This window comes from Geotrypetes seraphini, chromosome 1 (genome assembly GCF_902459505.1).
Source record: "Geotrypetes seraphini chromosome 1, aGeoSer1.1, whole genome shotgun sequence".
Classification (NCBI taxonomy): Eukaryota; Metazoa; Chordata; class Amphibia; order Gymnophiona; family Dermophiidae; genus Geotrypetes; species Geotrypetes seraphini.
In genome coordinates, this window is record NC_047084.1 from 314919687 (window position 1) to 314941942 (window position 22256).

Consider the following 22256-nt stretch of genomic DNA (forward strand, 5'->3'; position numbering starts at 1 on the left):
GGTCAAAATAAAAATCAACAACAGCAAGACTGAGTCAATAGCACAGAAGTGGATTTGAATTTTCATGTACTGTAGCCTAAGGTAGGGTGAGGGCAACATGCCAAGACCAGAACAAAACAAATCTCTATACTTTACATAGACGTGAGATATATCTACATTCCAAATAGCTGAATTAATCCCAGGACAGCTACAAAAGGGTTGCATCCTGGAAATAGATAAATAATGCACTGGGCTACATCAGAAATGACAGGAAATTGAAGAAAAGAGTCCTAGAAAAATTTCAGAGATATTAAATATGAACCATGATTTTGCTACTTAATCCAAGAAATAACCCTGAACTCTTCAAAATATTTACGGCAAACTAAAATCCTACTAGGTTAGTTCTTTTTACAAGCAAGTATCCTGCCATTCTGACGCATAGGATACCACTAAAAATAAATTTATATTATCAAATGTGACTGATTATCTCTTTACCTAAACCATTAAAATGGGACAAGATGTTGTTCAATTGCATCAATAATCCCCGACAAAAGCAGTATACAAATAAACATAATATTAAAAATCCACATTTATTTCAACACAACTCTACAACTTAATCTGATAACCCTTTAAGTAAATCTCTGACTAGATACTTCCTTTTGATTCAAACCATCTTGGTTCTCTTCCATTTGCAATTTGTATCCCAGAAAGTACTTTTTCTGTTCCCCTTACATTTCATACACTCATTGTATGTATCTCGTTGTAAACATCTCTTACTCTCATTGTATGTAACTTGTTGTAAACCGCTTTGAACTTATGGTATAGCGGTATATAAGAAATAAAATTATTATTATTATTATTATTAAATAGTAGCATGCCTAATGGAGCAAGAACACTAAAGGCTCCTTTTACAAAGACGTGCTAGCCGCTACTGCCTCCTTTTAAGCAGGCGGTAATTTTTTATCTAGCGCGAGCTAATCTTGTGCGTGCACTAAAAATGCCAGCGCACCTTAGTAAAAGGAGCCCTAAAAGCATGGCCATATAGTCAAGCCTGAACTTTAATGCTAAAATGATAATTTTAATTGGTGTCGTATGTTTCTGCATCGCCTATATTCGTGCGCATACATTTATAAGGAGATGGTTCTGAAATAGCAGAAAATCGAATTGGCATTTTGGTGGTATGGAAATTGGCTATGAGCAGAGAAAAGAATGTCAGTCAAGAACAGCCATTGTAGATCCAGGTCTTTTCCTATAGAGCAGTGGTTCCCAACCCCATCCTGGAGGACTACCAACTAGTTGGGTTTTGAGGATAGCCCTAATGAATATGCATGAGAGAGATTTGCATATAATGGAGGTGATAGGCATGCAAATCTGCCCAATGTATAGTCTTGATTGGGCTGAGAACTTTTCAGCGGCCCCTCGTAAAGCTGGCATCAAACATTAAAAGCGCTGCCCTCCACCGGCTGAATATCAGGCAGAAGAAATCCTTAAGCTTTTCCATTGCTCATGGTATAAAAACCTAAGTAATGATAGCTTCAAACTTTTTCTAAGCATATGTTAGTTTCTGATCACAGAATTTCTTCAACAGATGGCTTGTGCAGTCTACAGACTTTTTTACTCACTGTATGATATGCAAAAGTGTTCTCCTATAATGCTAGTTGAAACTCTTAGACACTTTGGTCCAGCTTCTTGAAAATGTCTTACTACGCCAGAGTATAGCATAGCACAGTTCTATGATCTATGAAATTTTGTAGCTGTTAAGGGGTAATAAAATCCATAATTAACATCTCAAAACTGTATGAAGCATAAACATGAAAACCGCAATACAAAGGTTGCAGCCAAAGCAATAACACTTTGCATCTTAGCCAGAAAGACCTTAGGCCTCACTTAAGAGGATCTAGAAATATCAGGAAATAGAGCGATATTAGTACTAGAAAAGCTAACATTCTTATATTTGAATAAAAAATACATGTGTCCAGATTATGTTGGGTTCAGAAGCAAATGTCACCAACAATGTTCTTCTAGCATGAGGTTCCAAATAGGAGTCTTCCAACAATCCAGAAACATCCAAGCTATCTTCAACATCTCCAGTCTCCTTCATCTGAGCCACTCATGGGAAACTGCTGGACATTCTGTTAAACAGGCCAAGATCTTTATCTTGAGAATGGAAGAGGCAGGGTAATTCGGCTCATATTAGTGCTTGGTCACACTCGTAGAGAATGTCATGGGGGCAAATTTGTCCCCGTGGGATTTATCTCCATTCCTGTTTCGTCCCCATGAGTTCTATTCCAATTCCAAAAAATCGTAAAGAATCATCAGCATTAGTAACCAACTATAGACCAGTAGCATCCATTCCATTTATTGTGAAAATCATGGAAGGACAGGTACGAATTGATGGAATATCTTGATCAGTTCTCTCTTTTTGCAAGAAACTCAATCTGGTTTTAGACCTTTGTTTAGTACTGAGATAGTAATTGCCGCTATCTTGGATAATTTGCATTTCTTATTTAGTAAGGGCCTTAATGCCCTGATGATGCAATTTGACATGAGCTCTGCCTTTGATTTAGTGGACCATGGGAAACTGTTACAATACCTAGACGCAATTGGAATCAGAGGAGAAGTCTTAGACTGGTTTCGAGGTTTCCTTATGTCTCACACCTATCAAGTATCAGTTTGTTAAGGTCAAAACAAAAATGATTACTAAATGTATGAAAACATATGTTTTGTAAAATTTTAGTTATTAGTAGGGAAACATCCAGGTCATGTATACCAAAAACAAAGCTGACAACACATAAACCAAAAATTGAAGCGGAGAAAAAATAAACCTCAATTGAGGGAGGTTGGGACTACACAAGTGCCCAACCATCCACACATCATCACGGGTTTATAAAAAAACTCCGTAAACATATATATGAGTAACTGCTTCACTCGTTTTCATTCATACAAAATCTTATTTAGATCACTTTTTTTCTTTTTTTCCTTCTTTTTTTCTCCAAAGTTATTATTGTGTATAAACGTCAGTATGTAGTAATACCGGCCCGAATCCCAAACTTAACTGAATTAATCAGCAATGGCTGCAGCTTAATTGCATTAGTGTAAGAGTTCTTAAAGGTATGGAGCACACAGTCACAAAAAATACAGGAAAAATACACTCATCTGAAAAAGGCTTTTCACCAAAGGCTTCCAACTCATACTCCCGACAGAAAAGACTTTCTGTTTCGCCCAACAAGGGCTACTTCAGGGGAAAAAAGCCATCTTCTGTTGTCTCCATGCTTCTTACAATTTGTTGGTAGTGAAGCCGACTCTTCTCAAACAGGTACTTGTGTAGTCCCAACCTCCCTCAATTGAGGTTTATTTTTTCTCCGCTTCAATTTTTGGTTTATGTGTTGTCAGCTTTGTTTTTGGTATACATGACCTGGATGTTTCCCTACTAATAACTAAAATTTTACAAAACATATGTTTTCATACATTTAGTAATCACACCTATCAAGTACATTTTAATTACGATCTCTCTAATACCTGGAGCAATCCATCTGGCGTGCCACAGGGGTCACCACTATCCCCATTGCTTTTCAATGTTTACATGTCTTCATTAGGTGCGCAAGTGTCTCAGCTGGGGATAAAATTATTTAGTTATGCAGATGACTTTACGATCATTATCCCATTCGCCACCTCTCTCTTGGAAGTTACCGCTAAGGCAACAGAAGTACTAAATTTGATGGAGCAATGGATGACTGAATTCAGATTAAACCTTAATTCGGAAAAAACAAAATTCTTTTTAGCTTCATCGTACCCGCTTGAAACTAAATCATCACTGTGCATCAATAAACTCAGTTATCCTATTCAATCTACTATGAAGGTTTTGGGCGTGACATTGGACCAGAACCTAACCATGAAAAACCAGGTGGACTCCTTGGTTAGAAAGGGTTTTTTCACCCCCTGGAAGCTTCGATCCATTAAAGCATATTTTGATGTTTCATCATTTAGAATTCTGATACAGTCCCTTATACTGAGTCAACTTGATTACTGTAATATCGCCTATTTGGCAATTTCCCAGAATATGTGGCGATTACAACTGGTACAAAATGCGGCAGTCAGGCTAATTTTTGGGTTGAAGAAGTTTGATCATGTAACGCCTTCCTACTGACTTCTGCATTGGCTGCCGATGGAGGCATGTGTGAGGTTCAAGTTTGGATGTTTTTGCTTTAAGGTACTATTCGGATTAGCCCCTAAATATATAACTGACCTTTTCTTTTTCACAACCAACAGACATAAGAGAAGCTCACACTTGAATTTTGTTCCCCCACCGGTTAGAGGATGTAAATTTAAAAAATATCATCATCTTCTCGCACATCAGGCAGCATTATTGGGTAAAGACCTGGATCAACTGCTTATGCCTACTACTTATGGGGAATTTAGGAAAAACCTAAAAACATATCTGTTCCTGAAGTATATAACTGATCTGTACAATCTTAGTCCACAATATCTGATCTCTAGAGCTGTTTATCACTAGCTCTTAACTTTGTTAATTCTACTCAATCTGTAGCATCTTTTAATCATTGTAAACTGCATAGAACTTCACGGAACTGCGGTATATAAACTGTTATTATTATTATTCCTATTCCTGCCCCATATTGAATAGATATTGAATAGAATAGGTGACTGTATTGATCCTTGTGGTACCCCAGAGATCATAGTAACATATAGTAACATAGTAACATAGTAGATGACGGCAGATAAAGACCCGAATGATCCATCCAGTCTGACCAACCTGATTCACTTTAAATTTTTTATTTTTTTTTATTTTTTTCATCTTAGCTATTTCTGGGCAAGAATCCAAAGCTTTACCCGGTACTGTGCTTGGGTTCCAACTGCCGAAATCTCTGTTAAGACTTACTCCAGCCCATCTACACCCTCCCAGCCATTGAAGCCCTCCCCTGCCCATCCTCCACCAAACGGCCATACACAGACACAGACCGTGCAAGTCTGCCCAGTACTGGCCTAGTTCAATATTTAATATTATTTTCCGATTCTAAATCTTCTGTGTTCATCCCACGCTTCTTTGAACTCAGTCACAGTTTTACTCTCCACCACCTCTCTCGGGAGCGCATTCCAGGCATCCACTACCCTCTCCGTAAAGTAGAATTTCCTAACATTGCCCCTGAATCTACCACCTCAAATTATGTCCTCTGGTTTTACCATTTTCCTTTCTCTGGAAAAGATTTTGTTCTACGTTAATACCCTTCAAGTATTTGAACGTCCGAATCATATCTCCCCTAGTGTATACATATTCAGAGCTTCCAGTCTCTCCTTATATGCCTTCTGGCGCAAGCCTCCTATCATTTTCGTCGCCCTCCTCTGGACCGCCCATGGAGGTGATGAGATGCTGCCAAACAGCATGGACTGTTTTTTGTCTGATAAATGGGATCTGAGCCAAGCAAGCACTGTTCCATTGATACCTCTTTCTGCCGGTCATGCTAGTATAATGTAGTGATCCATAGTGTCAAAAGCTGATGAAAATCTAGCAGTACTAACACTGAGGCAAATTCCCTGTTTTTGTTTTTTGTGAATATCATCTAGTTAGGGATACAAGGACTGTTTCTGTCCCATAACTGGGTCTGAATCCAGAATGACATGGATCACCTGGCACGACACGCAGTGCACTGGCTGCCTATCAACAAGCGCTGTGCCTTCAAAGGCCTCGTATTAGCCCATAAAAACCTCCACCACAAGGCACCCTACTACGTAACTGCCAAATTGCACCCCTACATGCCCAACCGCCTCCTCTGCTCTGAAACAGAGAAACAACTCTGCATTCCTCTAGGAAGAACCTTTCAACTGGAAACTGCATGTAAACGCTCCTACAAGTCACTTCATCTCTAAGCTTTGGAATCATCTGCCCGCACAACTCGGATCCCTGGACTTCCTGACGACTTTCCGTAAGGCAGTAAAGACCTTCCTTTTCTGTCAACTGCTCCAGGCCTGAAATTAGTTTCGAGGAACCAGGACAATGAAGTCCTCCAGCGATACGAACAGATATGTAAACTTCAGATGAACAAGACTACACTACTGCTTGATCTCCCCTCTGTTTACCTCCAACATGCTTTTCAGTCCGTGTCCTGCTAAGCTCTCTGTGTTTCCAGAGTTTCCACTCCATAAACTATGTATACCCTTGCTCCACCTGATTCCCCTCTGTATATGATGACATGTTAACCTAGGTCCCCCTGTTATTCTGTTACCCATCCTGAGCTTTCTGGGAGGGTGGGAAATAAATTGAAATAAATAAATCTAGCCTTCTAGCCAATCACTGAGTTGAACATGTGCTGTTTATTCTATAAGCTTTCCAAGAAATGGGATGTTAGATACTGGCCAGTAACTTCCAAGTTTGCTAACAAGGCTACTACTTTATCCACAATTATATCTCCTAAAAGCTTGCAAACAATAAAAACACACATTTTGATGGTCTCAACAGAAGAGGCAAGGAAAATGTGTTTCTTTAAGATGAAAGAAACCCAGAAACGAGAATTAATTGGCCTTGGCTGCACGGCACATATGTTATACAATGCCACACAGCCTGTCATTGATATTCTTCCAGCTCATGTTTATGCTTTTTAGGATTTACTATACCATATTTCGAGCAAGCAGAACAAAGTGATTTTACAAACTAACATTGTTAGAGAGGAAAACCAATAAGTTTACAGGAAGAAATGAGGGCTTGGAAAAAGAGAGCCGAGGAGCACAGCATACAAAGTAGATCAGGAGAGAACATCACAGGCACAGATCCTCACCCTCACCTCACACAGGTCCCAGATGCCCCCTCAGATCCTTGGGCAAATAAATGAACTTTGAGTGTATCCCTAAATTTCTTGTACAAGGGGTCTGCATGGAGAAGAATAATAATAACTTTATTCTTATATACCACATAACCCTAATAGTTCAAGGCGGTTTACAGCAAGAGAAACTGAATAGTCAGCGACTTATACAAATTCATAAGAGAAATACATAAAAACCAGTAAACTAAAAATAGAAGTTAAGTTACAAATCTGTCAAATAACTGCATTTTTCCTAATTTTCTAAAAGAGTAGTAAGATGAAACACATGAAATTATTTTACCAAACCAGTCATTCATTTTGGCTGCCTGAAAAGCAAGAGTTCTATCAAAAAAATCTCTTAAACCGACAGGATTTAACAGTCGGATATGCAAATAAATGAACTCTACTTATGGACTTGCTAGAACAATCCAGGAAGAAATGGGAAGCTAAGTAAGCTGGAGACATACCAAAAATCAATTTAAAACAAATACAGGCAAATTTAAACAGAACTCTTGCCTCCATCGACAACCAGTGTAATTTTTGGTAATAGGGGCTGATATGCTCCCATTTTTTCAAACCAAAAATCAACCGTACTGCAGAATTCTGTACCACTCGCAATCTTTTAAAAGTTTTCTTAAAGGCACCTAAATAAATTATGTTACAATAGTCAAGAATACTTAGTATAGATGACTTAACTAAGAAGGGATGGTAGTGCATTCCAGAGGGCTAGGGAGCCAGTGGCATAGTAAGTGGGTGGGGGTGGGGTGATCCGCCCCAGGAGCCGTCTTTGTGGGGGTGCTGGCACCTGTCCCCCCCTGCTCCTTCCCTGCCCCCCTACCATGCATACACATCCCTTCCCCCATACCTCTTTAATGTTCCGGGCGCAAACAGCAACTCCAACCTTTTGCTCACGCCAGCGCTTCCTCTGACGTTTCTTCCAGGACCTGCGCCCAGAAAGTGATGTCAGATGAAGAGCCGATGCCAGTGCGAGTAGCAGGTTGGGGTTGCTGCTCTTACCTGGAACATTAAAGAGGAACATAGGAAGGGAAGGGGCGTACGTTAGCAGGAGGGGGTGGGGAGGGGAGGGGCAACCCCAGGGCGCCTCTCACCCTCACTATGCCCCTATTGGGGGAGCTAGAAAAGAAGGCAATTTTTTCTATGGCACAACCAAAGCAGTTGGGTTCACAATCTAAGTTTAGTATCTGGGGCACTGGAGAGTTAAGTGGCTCATCCAGGATGACAAGGAGCTGTAATGGGAATTGAACCCAATTCAGTCCACTCCACTATGCACTAGCCCAGTGAGTCGCAAACTGTGCCGTGGCGAGATTGCAGGCGTGCTGTAAGTTGCCAGTGCCGAATGATTGAGAGTGTGGCTCAGTGGTTAAAGCTACAGCCTCAGCACCCTAAAGTTGTGGGTTGAAACTGCTTCTTGTGACCCTGGGCAAGTCACTTAATCCCCCCATTGCCCCAGGTACATTAGATAGATCATGAGTCCACCTGAAAGCATAAGAACTCTAAACTATATTGATTATTAAGATTTTTCCATTCAGGGAACCCCACCTGAATGGCCTGCTTCAGTTGCATCCATCTAAAACAGGGGTGTCCAATGTCGGTCCTCGAGGGCCGCAATCCAGTCGGGTTTTCAGGATTTCCCCAATGAATATGCATGAGATCTATTTGCATGCACTGCTTTCAATGCATATTCATTGGGGAAATCCTGAAAACCCGACTGGACTGCGGCCCTCGAGGACCGACATTGGACACCCCTGATCTAAAACTTTGGGATTTATTGAGGCCATATTTATGTTGCAACAGTGAAAAATCAAGAAGCTTACCATTAGAAATAACATTATCTAATATACGTATACCTGCTATCATCCAATACTCTCAGTTGGAATTTTGATAAGCGTCTTTAAGGAGGAATGTCTTAAGGTGTGTTCTAAACTTGTTTAGGGAATTTTCAGAGCGAAGGTTCGATGGCATTGCATTCCAGAGAGAGGGCGCGACAACAGAGAAAATTGTGTTTCTAGTATAATATAAATCCTTGATTGACGGGATTGTTAATAAATTCTGGTTAGTGGATCCGAGGGCCCTGGAAGGGGTATGTGGGATGAGATACTTATCTAGGAAGGCAGGCAGATGAGAAATCTTGATCTTAAAGACTGAGAAGAATCTTATAAATTATCCTATGAGAGACCGGTAACCAATGAGAATCTCAAAGTAGGGGGGGTGACATGGTCATATTTTTTAGCTTTATGGATGAGTTTATATTTTTTAGCTGTTTGTCTGATTAGATTGTAAGCTCTGTTGAGCATGGATTGTGTCGTACATGGTTAATGTAATGTACAGTGCTGTGTGTGTCTGGCAGGGCTATAGAAACGATAAACATTGAGAGTGAGAGAGAAATATAAAAAGAGAGGGAAATTCTGTAGGTAATGCAGATGATCGTTGATGGCACCAAATTCCATCTGCATTTTGACTAATCTAGAAGGAAAAGGCACAAAGCAAAACCGCTGGGGGGGGGGGAACAGTTGACCACAGCATAGTTTGTATTCATAATTTCAAATTTTTATGGGAAGTAAAGTGTTTTGTTAGCATACTGGCAGCACTATGCTAGTCATGTCCAGGCCTTAAGGCCCTAGACCTGTCTGTTTTTAAAGTTTTCCTCAGTGAATATTCACTAGATATATTAGCATGCATTAGGTGGATGGGCATGGTTTTCATTGCTACAATTCTGTATTTTTCTGCTGTGCTGTTTATTTCCTGTTCTCCAATAGCTGAAAGCTAAATGTATATTAATGGCACTGCACTGATTTATTTTAGTATAATTTTATAAAGCACATTCATTTAGAGGGAAAGTTTCAAGAGTACCACTGTTGGAACAAAGTCTGTGAACACTTTCACCTGCAGGCTTTGTACCAGATGTCAAAAGGAAAGGAGTATGTAACATTCTCTTTGAAAACTGCTCCAGGAAAAGTACCCATAGAGATTTGGACCTACTTTTTCTGTTATAAACAACATGTTCAAGTTTGAAAAATCTAGCCCTATTATTTTCCTCTCCCAACCTAAACATACTCCATGGGGCAATGCTAGACTTTTCCAGACAATCAATTTACCTGGGTAAATTAGGATCTGAGGGTTTATCTGTGCAAAACAGGTTTCTGCTCAGTTAAACCGTGCTGAGCTGGCCATCTGCCAATATTCAGTGGTCCTAAAGGGGGCGGTGTTGCTGAATATTGCCTGTGACCACCTATTAATGCTGGGGTGGTCGGGGGGGGGGGGGTGGAGCTTTGGCAGAACCAGCTTTTAACCAGTTAGCAGTGATAGACAATCTGCTAACGGGTTAAATAAGTGCCTAAAGTTAGAACAGTAATAAGGCTAACCGGGCATCAGTCTGAACCAGGTGCCTGGTTAACTTCTGGGGGACTCTCAAATGACAAAAATTTCAAAAAGGAGATTAAACCACATTAAACTATAAATCATCCAAAACAGGTTTAAACTATGCTGATGTGTTTTAATGAAGGAAAAAGGATCTCAGAAATCCACGCCAAAGATCATTAACATCTCAATTGGCTAAATTGTAGATAAGGGTTTCTTTCATCAATCCAAAAAAACTTCTATTTAAATAGATTGAATCCTCATCATGACAATCTTATTCCATTAACCTACAATATTCATTTAAATATATTTTATGTGAAAAACTTTTTTTATATTTATTTTTCTTTTTTGTGAAATCCCTTGACTGCAATTTCAGTTCATTATAAAGAAGGTAACTAAACCTCCATCTTTTTAACTTTTGTTAAACACAGAAAAGCAGCTTAAAGAACTCTGTAGTATAGAGCGCTAAGAAAACCACTTATTTTATCTGGAGCGCTCAGGGTCTTATATTGTGTCCCTCTGGTTAATCGTCTGCTTTCAGGAAACTTGCAAATGCCATGCCTTTTAAATGTCGAGCTTGCCGATGGGACCCATTTCGCCCTACAAATCGGGCTGCCTCAAGGTAAATGCACATCAAGCTTAACTTGAGGATCAAAGTTAGCATTCAGGAGTCTTGCTTCTATAAGGGATCGAGTCTGCTGAATGTTTAATTGAATGAATGCTTACATAAAAAATTCATTGTAAATAGTGCACAATTCATTGGTCTAAAAATGAATGACATAAAAAATTTCTGAGATGATTGTCATAAATAACAATAGTTATAATTACCTTGTATCTGTTTAGATTTATGAAAACCTTTTAGAAAAATTTACATTCAATGTGCTGTCATTGCCTTCTGTGTGATACAAGGAATTAAAAAAAAAAATAAAATGGCACTCTTGTTAAAGATGCCAGCGCATGCTCATTCAAGCTAATGACGTGGCAATATTCTATTGGATTACAGAAAAAGAGTGGGGAAAGGACACGATAGACCAGCTGTGAGAACTGCTTTATTGAAAGTACAGCACATACAGTATATACAAAAAAGTATTTATATATATATATATATATATATATACATACATATATAGCAAGACCTAGCAAAAAAGTCCTTAGATTCTTTATATCCTGAACCCCAATAACGGTCTGTGTTTCGGCTGAAACAGCCTTCCTCAGGGGTATGCTACTGAAGCCTAGTAGATGGCGTCAAAATAAGATCGAAACAGAAAACGAACGGAGAATCACTGCAAAAACTACTTGTGTTAGTTGAGTAGCACTAGGTCTTGAATGTGCCCCCTTTTTCTTTTATTCTTTCTAAAAATGTGGTATTGCAAACCGTCTAGGTAACCTTTGTTAGACGGTACATTAGATGGATTGTGAGCCCATTGGGACAGACAGGGAAGATGCATAAGTATCTGATTGTAAACTGTTTAAATAACTTTGATAGGCGGTATATAAATATCTAAAATAAATAAAAAATACCATCTGATGCCATCTCTTTATAAGGTTCCAACATAGTTGAAGATTCTAGTGTGGGCCCCTGTCTACTAACGGTCACTGGAGGACATATATCCACTATGGGTTGTTGCTTCATGGAGCAGCAGCTTTGTCTATTTCATTTAATCTTCCAGGTTGCTTTTTGCTGGTATAGAGTGTCGTTCCATCAGATGGCACATACAGTTGTATGGACTTGGAAGGTAGGCTGAGACCTTCCAATGTGTTTCAATGACCACGCAGTAACAACCCAATTTCTGTATAATAGATATGTGTTTAATAGTAATAAATCAAGAATCGGCTTAAATGATTTATCATCACAAAGATAAAGAAACAGCAATTGAACCAAACAGAGGAGACAACCAGAGTGCCGGCACGTCTGTGAAGTTCCAATATGTTATGCTTGATATTCTTGATCTTTTATACCCTAGCCTCCCCTAGCCTGGGTACTGCATAGCTACTGATTACATAACTATTTTGATTGGTTGTCATAATTATCAGATTTAATCATTGGTTCTTTTACAAGTAACTTTGAGTCATTACAAAGCTTTGGGTGTTGACAATGCAACTTCCCTATTCCCCATGACAGTGGACCTATTTAGAGTTCTGTGCATAATTAATGTTTTGTTTTTTGGTCTGATTTGACCGAATTTGTAAACTTTTCATTCTTTGATTGTTATCGTGGCATAGCTCTACTTCATATATATATTGTTTTATGTATATATGGAAAAGCATAAATAATAAAATAAAAAAGAAATGATTAGTAGTAAGTGCACATGTTATACAGTATAATGCCTTACCCTATTTCAAAGATTTTTTGTTTTTTTTACTGTTGTGATGGTATAATTACAAAAATAATACTTTCTTGGCAATGGAATTTTATAAATAACTCCCCACTCCTGTTAAAAGGATTAACTGGGTAAAAAAATCTTAAAATGGTAGAATATTTTATATGAAGAAAACACAATACTCTTGGTTACAGAAAAAGAGGGATGCACACTGGGTCCCTGTCTATCGGCTAGAAGACTCATTTTAAAACACTGCTTATGTCATCTCTTGATTTATCCGCTACTTGTGTAACTATGACATCATTCCTTCCAAGTGAAAATATTACTTTGTAAACATACCATAAATCTGTGAAGTATTTGTATGAAATACTTAAAAATATCTCACTAGTGGGGGGATTCTAACATAATTTGGAGCTGGAGTCTCAAATGATTTACAAAGGTCATTGTCTTACTCATTCAGATATATTCCATATGTTGTAGAAACCCCTCATGTACTGTGTGCATACAACATATGAAGTAAATTAGTTTCACCATTTTTTTTAAACAAAATTCTAGATCTGGATTTATAATTCAGTGCCTCCTCTTCTCTTTAATGCACCACCCTCATTTTTAGAGAAGCCATATACAAGACAGAAGAGAAAGATTTTAAAATGGGAATAATGTTTTTTATCTCAAGCTTGTTGCATTAGGTAGGCCTTAGAATGCTGATGGTTGCATCTTTACTGGCCCTATTGCTTTGAAGCAAAAACAAAGTTTGCAAAACATACATAAGAGCCTGATATACTAGGTTTTTCCCTTTAGGAACGTGGGGAATAATTATGCAGGAAGTCACCTATGTGAGCAGGGCAACTAGGCTTAGCTTATAAAAACACACAATAGGTACTATCTGCAAGATCACGGAAGATGTCAGTGACATATCTCACATTGTTCCATATTGAAAATGAGCAGAAAAAATTAAGCTGGATGTTTTTTGTTTGCCAATATTAGTGCATGCTCTTTCAGAAGAGAGTGTGCACTGCTTGCAAAGAGGGTACAGTATTTCAATAGAATGTACCAGGGCTTTTTTGAGAGGGTACTCAAGGTTCTGAGTACTGGTGCCTTTCCCATTGCTTGATAAAAATGAAGTTTTGTACATGGCTGTCTTGGTGACAAAGCAGCTCCTGCTTCAACACTGGATGTCAGATAAGAATGCTACCTATACCCACTGACTGGCTAGAATTGTAGAGGTGGCTCAGTATGAGATCAAGCGGACTCCCAATACTGGAAGAGTGGCTCATAGGGATTATGTGTCCTTGTGGAAATCTGTATTGCTCCAGTGCCCCGGTGATACACAGGAGTAGCTCTGGATCCTGGGATACCTTTTGGGCTTAGAGCAGGTTCCGGCCTGGATACTCGAGTGCATGGATGAGGGTGATTATATGCATGGGGAGTGTTTGTTGTGATTAGGATGCTGCTAGGGATGAGTGTGGCTTTGGATGTTCTACATGGGTTAACAAATTGAAAATTGGTAGTTGTAACGGGATTGTGGCCAGTTCATGTTGACTGGATCTGTACTGCAGAAGTTTCCTGTTCAACTTGCTTTTCTGTTATGCTGTTCTCTTTTGTATTTGTCAGCTGGTTATATGATCTTTGTTGCAATTGCAAATACACACATTAAAAAAAAAAAGAACAAAACAATTGACAAAAAAACTTATTTAATTTCTAGCCTCAAACAAGCACCTATGTCTATATTAATTAATTAAGACCTCAGTACTGGGGAAACTGTAACCGTGTTTCATAGTTTTTACCCCCGGCTGATGCCTCATGGGTGACAAGCACCAGGCAACTGCCTAAATAAGTCCGCCCTGTACATCATCAAGTCTTGTTCAATTTTTTTCTTTTAGAAAATATAATTGTGTCTATGAAAAATCTGTTATATATTATTTTATACACAGTGCTATTTTGAGTGAAAATAAATTAAAAATGCTTCTTTGCAAATCCGCAAACTGTTCTATCAAAAATGAGGATATCTTGCAGTCATAAAAATAAAGCAATCAAAAACTTATCTGAGTCCCAAAGAAGTGTTGTTACTGCTTGACAGAGCTCCGTTTTGCTTTCATCGTCAGGAGCAGAAACGGGTTCATTTGGCAACCCTTAACTGACCACTGTTCTACTATGATGCATGGCAATGTATAATAATATTTTTGCTCCGATTATGTTACACCACACTATGGGCTCCTTTAACTAAAGTGCGCTAGTGTTTTGAGCGTGCGCTAAAGATTAGCAAGCGCTAACCATGCGCTAAATGAAAAATACTAACGCAAGCTCTATGGAGGCATTAGCGTATAGCACGTGCGGTATTATAGCGTGCGCTAAGTGCGCGCTAAAACACTTAGTGCGTCTTTGTAAAAGGAGTCCTATATGTACTGATGTCTTTACTTGGTCCACCTATCTGAAAGATAATTTATTAAGTATTATTATTTTTTTCTTTATTTAGGTTCTTCGTATGATTTTTATCTTCACATCACTTTTTGCTTTTAAGTAATGCGCTTTCTGTATCTCAGTAATCCTTCTAGATTGCCATTTTTACATGCATTACTATTGTTTCTCCTGTAATTACTTAGTTGGTTATGGGGCTCATAATCGAAATAGAAAAACATCTAAAAACCGGTCTAAATCGTCACTTGGACGATCTATAAGACAAGTCGTCCAAGTGCAGATAATCGAACCAGGTTTTAGATGTATTTAAAAACGACCTAGACCTTCACAGTGCTGCTGAGGGATGTGTCAGGAGGAGTGTCGAGGGCGGGACGTGGGCTGTCCTAGACTTAGTCATACTACATATATAACCAAAAGTTTTACAACACTGCCAAGATGGAACTTGGACGTTGTGGACTTAGGCCATCTAAAACCAGGTCTAAGTCCACAAAAGGTATCCAAAGTGACCAGATAAGCACTGCAGACACAAACTACAGACCCACACACACTGCCCTAGTGATCACTGACCCATCACCACCCCCATAAAAATCATATAAACAACTTTACATATCTGCCTCCAGAACATCAGCACCTAGCAGCCTGGCATAGGAAAGCCTAGGAAAGCTGCACAGAGGTAGCTTAAGTGGTCTTGGGGGTGGGTTAGTGAACCACGGAGATAAGGACCCAGGCCCATAAGCTACTCTAATCACTGCATTCATGGAGAAACATGTGCACCCCCCAAAAACCCCCACAACCCTTTTGTACTGCCATATAAGTGGGGTGGTAGATAGGTGGGTCTAGTAGATTCTGGAGGTATTTGGGGGGGGCTCACCATGAGCTATAAGGGAGCTGTAGTGAGATGTTTATGTGAGACCCTTTTTGTGAAGTTCACAGCAGTACCCTGTAAGGTACCCCACTACTCTGGTGCCATGTCTGGGTGTCCATTCCATCACTTTTCTAGCCCCTCCAATGCCCAAAAGGTCTTTTTCTAGGCGTTTGTGACTTGGATGAATTTTTGGACGAAAATGGGGTATAAAGATGGACGACTTAGTGGTCTGGGTGATCAGATGGCTGGACATATTGTTGGATGATTTTCCCATGTCCGACTTTGGGCGACTTGAGACTTGGGCCAAAACGGACTTAAAACGTTTCTTTTGATTATGCCCCTCTATGATCTTTGTTCTACTTAAATACCAATAAACAATTTGAACTTAAAAAAAAGTAGACAAGCAGAGATCCTATACTGCTATAATATTCTTTTTTATTTTTTTTTTTTTTTAAAAACAACTCTTTATTAATTTTCCATTCAAAACAGTGTATTAAAATATACATACAATTGATTTCAAGACAGCCCTTACAATCGATCAAAGAAATACTACAAAACATTTCCCCTCCCCCCTCCCACCCTAATTCAAGAACAAAAACAAAGTGGATACATACAGTAAAAATCATAAACATTTAATTTGGTCAATGAATACAAGAAAATATAATACTCCCCCTACCTAGATGTGTAAATCAAATAGAAAATAAGGGGATAATCCAGCTAATCAGCGTTAACAAAATTTGTCAATGGACCCCACGTTAATTTAAATAGCTTATTATTACACATAATTTCTGAATTCATTTTCTCATATTTGTAGCATAAACATAAAGAACCCCACCAAAAGGAGAAATTAAGTTTATCCAAATTTTTCCAGTTTTTAGTAACCATTTGCATGGCTATCCTATTCATTATGGCAAATACCGTAGTCTACTTTTATATCTATCCAATGGAGGTTTAGGTGACAACAGTGTACCTTGGATCACCACCTCATAAGACAACGGAATTGAAGACTCCTGAATCAAATTGATTTGTCCCCATATTGATTTTCAGAAGTTGAGTATCAAAGGACAAAAGAACAACAAATGATTCAGTGTCCCTATTTCAAGATGACAGTGCCAGCATCTATTAGATTTTGAACTGTCTAACTTCTGCAAATGAACTGGGGTCCAAAAAACTCAATGCAACAGAAAAAAACAAGTTTGTCTCATAGATGCTGACGCTGTACATCTCATCCTCCAAGTCCAAATCCGTGGCCACTGAGTAGCTGAAATCTGCTGCTTTATCTCAATGCTCCAAATGTCTTTTATACTAGTTTTAGGCTTCTTGTTCAAATATTCAGATATTAATTTTTACCACTTGGCAGCCTGATGCCCTAGCAAATCTGGAAACATAGGCCCAGCAAGCTATACTGAGTTTTTAAATTTTGCCATTCAGGGAACCCTTTTTGAATGGCCTGTTTCAACTGCAACCATTTATAAGCTTGAGACTTTGAAATGCTGAACTATTGTTGCAATTGTAATAAATTTAGCATTTTCCCTTTGGAGATCAGTGTATGTATACCTGCCTGTAGCCAATGTTTCCAGAGGATTTTAGACTCGCCAATTTGTATCTTGGAGTTTAACCACAGAGATTGACACGTAGATTGATGGATCGGAATAGGTATTAAATTATTAATAAATTTTAATGTGTATCAGGTGGAGAATAAAATGCTATTGTCCTTATAAATCCTAGGCAATTTGATACTCAAAACATGGCACAATTGTAGTTGGCATACCATGCACAACTATTCTATATAATTTTAAGGTGATTATTCAATCAATATCAACTTTAAACTTGATAGTATTCTTAACCAAATTTTTATAGGTACCATCAAAGCCTTCATTCTGCATCAGGGTATGTATTGGATCCTTCCTGAACTCATGGAGCATCTTCCAGACTGGCTAATATTAGAATGTCAACTCATGTCCCAACTACAATTGTTATCAACTTTAAACTTGATAGTATTCTTAACTACCAGTTTTATACCACCTTTAGAGTTTTTCAGGAACCTCAGCGCCACCACTCAGAGCTCAAACTCGTTCATTGCTCTAAGCTTTATGTGTTAGCTCCTCATCGGATCCTATATTATTTTAAACTCTTTTTTGCTTTTGTAATGTGTATTATATTTTTACCATTTAATCAGTTTAACCTTTAAGCTTGAAATATTAAGTTTTACTTAGCTTTTATTTCTTGTGGTCTTTGGCTAGGGGAAACATCTTGCCGACATGTTTCGCTTTGCAGCTTTATCAAGGCTTTTACCCTTATAATTAAAGGTAAAAGCCTTGATAAAGCTGCAAAGCGAAACATGTCGGCAAGATGTTTCCCCTAGCCAAAGACCACAAGAAATAAAAGCTAAGTAAAACTTAATATTTCAAGCTTAAAGGTTAAACTGATTAAATGGTAAAAATATAATACACATTACAAAAGCAAAAAAGAGTTTAAAATAATATAGGATCCGATGAGGAGCTAACACATAAAGCTTAGAGCAATGAACGAGTTTGAGCTCTGAGTGGTGGTGCTGAGGTTCCTGAAAAACTCTAAAGGTGGTATAAAACTGGTAGTTAAGAATACTATCAAGTTTAAAGTTGATAACAATTGTAGTTGGGACATGAGTTGACATTCTAATATTAGCCAGTCTGGAAGATGCTCCATGAGTTCAGGAAGGATCCAATACATACCCTGATGCAGAATGAAGGCTTTGATGGTACCTATAAAAATTTGGAAAATTTACCCCACCCCAAAGATAGTAAGGGCTCCTTTTACTAAGCTGCAATAGCATTTTTAGCACATGCAGAATTTTAGCATGCGCTAAACCCGCGCTATGCGGCTAGACTTAATGCCAGCTCAATGCTGGCATTAGCGTCTAGCGCGCATGGCAATTCTGCACATGCTAAGCGTGTGCTAAAACTGCTATCACAGTTTAGTAAAACGAGCCCTAAGGCTATTCTAGCAGTTTTACTCAGCCAAATAAATTTTGTAAGAATCCCATTCAATTTTTATAAAAGGACCCTGGAAAATAAATAGGTAACATACCCATTTGGTAACAAACTACAGGCAGAATCATCATTTTGATGGTTTGGACTCTCCCCCACCAAGAAAGATGTAATGGAGTCCAATGCTCACACATTTCTTTGACTTTCAACAATAAAGACTTTTCATTTACTGTCATTGTGTCTTCTAATGTTTTCAGAATCATAATACCCAAATATTTTATACCTTCTTCCTTCCAAAGGAATGGGAACGGATCATATAAGCCCTTTACACAATGTACATTTAATGGAAGAACCTCCGATTTGCTCCAATTTATTTTGTAACCTGAAAATTTACCAAATCTATCAATCAATTCCAGTAAATGCGGAATGGTAGATTCCGGATTCCTCAAATGAAGCAAAATATCATCAGCATAGGCCGAAACTTTATAATCTCGACCTGCATATGTGATTCCCTGTATCTCCTTTGCCTGCTGAATGGCCAACAACAAGGGTTCCAAAACAATATCAAAAAGCAAAGGAAATAAGGAACATCCTTGTCTAACTCCCCTCTCCAGACAAAAACGCTCTGAAAATGTATTATTAATATATAATCTGGCTGAAGTGGAACTATACAAGGTTTGAATCATTTGAATAAATCCGGATCCTATTCCAAACCAATCCATTGTGTGACATTTCCATCAATAGAGATGAACATGTCATGGGTAAATCCTGCATGAAACTTATGCCCCGACACAAGAAACCAGTGGTGAGTAGGGACTTAGAGATAGTAGAGGACAGGGCCGCCTATCCTGAGGAGCTTGAGCCCGACCATGAGCTGGAACCCCTTCTGAAGCCAGAGCCTAGTAAAAGAATAAGCTCTCTTAGAAGCAATATTGCTAATGACTGAGAGGGAGCCAGAGAGCACCCAAACCTGTGCCCAGCCACGCAAGCAAGGGAGTGGCTGTAACTGGTTAAAACAGCTCTCTAAGACAGTGAAGCAGGCAGCACATGAGGACCTAGCTGATAGGACTCTCCTGGCCAAGCAAAGGCAAGGACCTGCCCAGGAACCCATGGAGTGGGAAGGTTCTGTGGTCCAGGATTCTACAGAGCAAGCAGTCCCTGAGGAAAGCATGGACATTGTTGAATGTGGAATGCCTGAAGTTGGAAGTGTGGAACTTATGGATGTGAGTCTGGCAGTTGCTTGCCAATAATTTGAATTTTTCTTTTTGGAATTTTTGTTGGGACACTCTTTGCAAAGAACTGTGTTGTTGGAGAAAGTTGTTTTGTTTGTATAGCACAGCAGTGGGGGCTGGGATGAAGAGCAGTGCTGTAGCTGTGCTCAGCACTGATTAAGCTGCTCCACCCCAGCTGTGATTAAGCCAGGAGAAAGCTGGTGTAAGTAGCTGTTTGTGCCTTGCTGCTGCTACATGGAAACCCAGTAACTTTCAGAATTGGGGAGGGTTCCCCGAAGAGCTAGGGTTGGGTCTTTGTGGGTGCTTGCAAAAGCCATTTTAAAAGGGGACCCAGCAATTCTGTGCCCAGTCTTACAAGGCTGGAGAGTTGCTGCTACTGACCTAAGCAAGGTCTACAATATTGCATTTTTTACTAAAGTTTGATTGTGTGAACTGTTTTGCAAAGAACCTGGTGAAGAACAGGACTATATTGGTAAAAGCCCAGGTCTGCAGGAAGAAGTGGGAAAGTGTTTTTCTTTGTTTGTGGGGGTTTTTTTTCTTTCTGGTTTGAAGCTGTGTGAAGCTGCCAGAATAGTGACTGAGCCTTGTGTTACTTATCTGGGACAAAACCTTAGTTTATTTACTGAACTGCAACTGGTTACTATAACTGTTTTTGAAAATAGAGAAGCCAGAGTGGCAATTTGTATTTTTGTTTTTCTATTTTTGATAAATTAAACCATTGATAAATGTCTGAGCAGGGGTTGGCTGTTTATTGTTTGTTGTGAAGCCAAGATACCTGATCACCGTTTGGGGTCTCCCCCATTGGGAGCCGTGCCAGTGACGTGCTGCCACCTGTCGGCGGTCCTCCGCAGCGTTCTGGCAGAACCGGCAGGTGACAATTGCTTGATACATGAAAGTCCATTCTACACGATCAAAGGCCTTCGCTGCATCCAAAGAAACAGAGAAGGCCGAATCATCAATTGTTTTTGCTAAATTTAGCATATAAAATGACAATCTGGTATTATTTGAAGAATGTCTTTGAGCAACGAAACCTGTTTGGTGCATACTGATCTTAGAGCCAATAACTTAGCCAGGAGTTTTCCATCCACATTAATTAAAGAAATAGGCCTGTAGTTCGAAACCAACATGGGATCTCTATTTGGCTTTGGCAAAACAATGGTTAAAGATTCCACCATAGTACCTGAAATACAACCCTTAGTCAGTTGTGATTTATATAAATTTAAAAGATGAGGTAATAGTATAATTTGAAATTATTTGAAAAACTCCACTGTGAATCCATCACTACCCGGGGTGGATCCAGCCCTGAGAGATTTCAATGCTGCCTGGAGTTCCTTAAGTGATATAGACGCTTCAAGAGTTCCTTTTATATGCTCGGGAATTTTTGGCCCATGAATTAATTTTAATCAAATTCTAATCCCTCAATTTCTTTATTTGAATAAAGCTCAGAAGAATATAAGGCTTTGTAATATCCCAAAAATTGTTTTAAAACATTTCCAATTTGAGTATGAATTTTATCGTTCTCATCTTTAATGGCCGCAATCTTTACTTTTTTTTTTGGCTTTAAGATAATTAGCCAATAATTTTCCCGCTTTATTCGAGTTTCCATAATACAGAGTCTGCTGAGAAAACAAATCTTTCCTAGCCAATTGCAAGGAAATCTCATTATACTTATATTTAGTTTTCAAAGGGGCCTGCAACATGTTTTGTTCCCATTTTGAGGCCAATTGTGACTCTAAAGTCAAAATAGTTTGTTCCAAATTCTACTTTTAGCAATTTCCTGATATACGCTAAATATGAAATTATTTGCCCTCTCATTGTGGCTTTGAAAGCATCCCATATAGTTTCCAAAGAGATTTCTTCCGAGGTGCTGAGTTGAAAATACTCATTCATTTTTATTTGAATTTCCTTGAGAAAGTTTGAATCTACAAATAATGTATTATTAAACCTCTAAAAGGTCTATTAGAATCTTTTTCGGTGAACTGATATTCTATCCAAATTCCAGCATTATCTGTCAAAAGGATCGGGTCTATGCTGGCTTTTGTATCTTGTTGAGTTAAATGATTTGAAACAAAAATATAATCAATTCTGAAAATGATTTATGAACGTGGGAGCAAAAGGAAAATTTGTGAGCATTAAAATGAAGAATCCGCCATATATCTTTCAATCCACATGACAAGATTGTCTAAACCTAATGATTTTAATTGCTTACTAGGTTGTTTATCCAATAATAGATCCATGACAGCATTGAAATCTCTGGTTACAATTAAATTAGATGTAGCCAG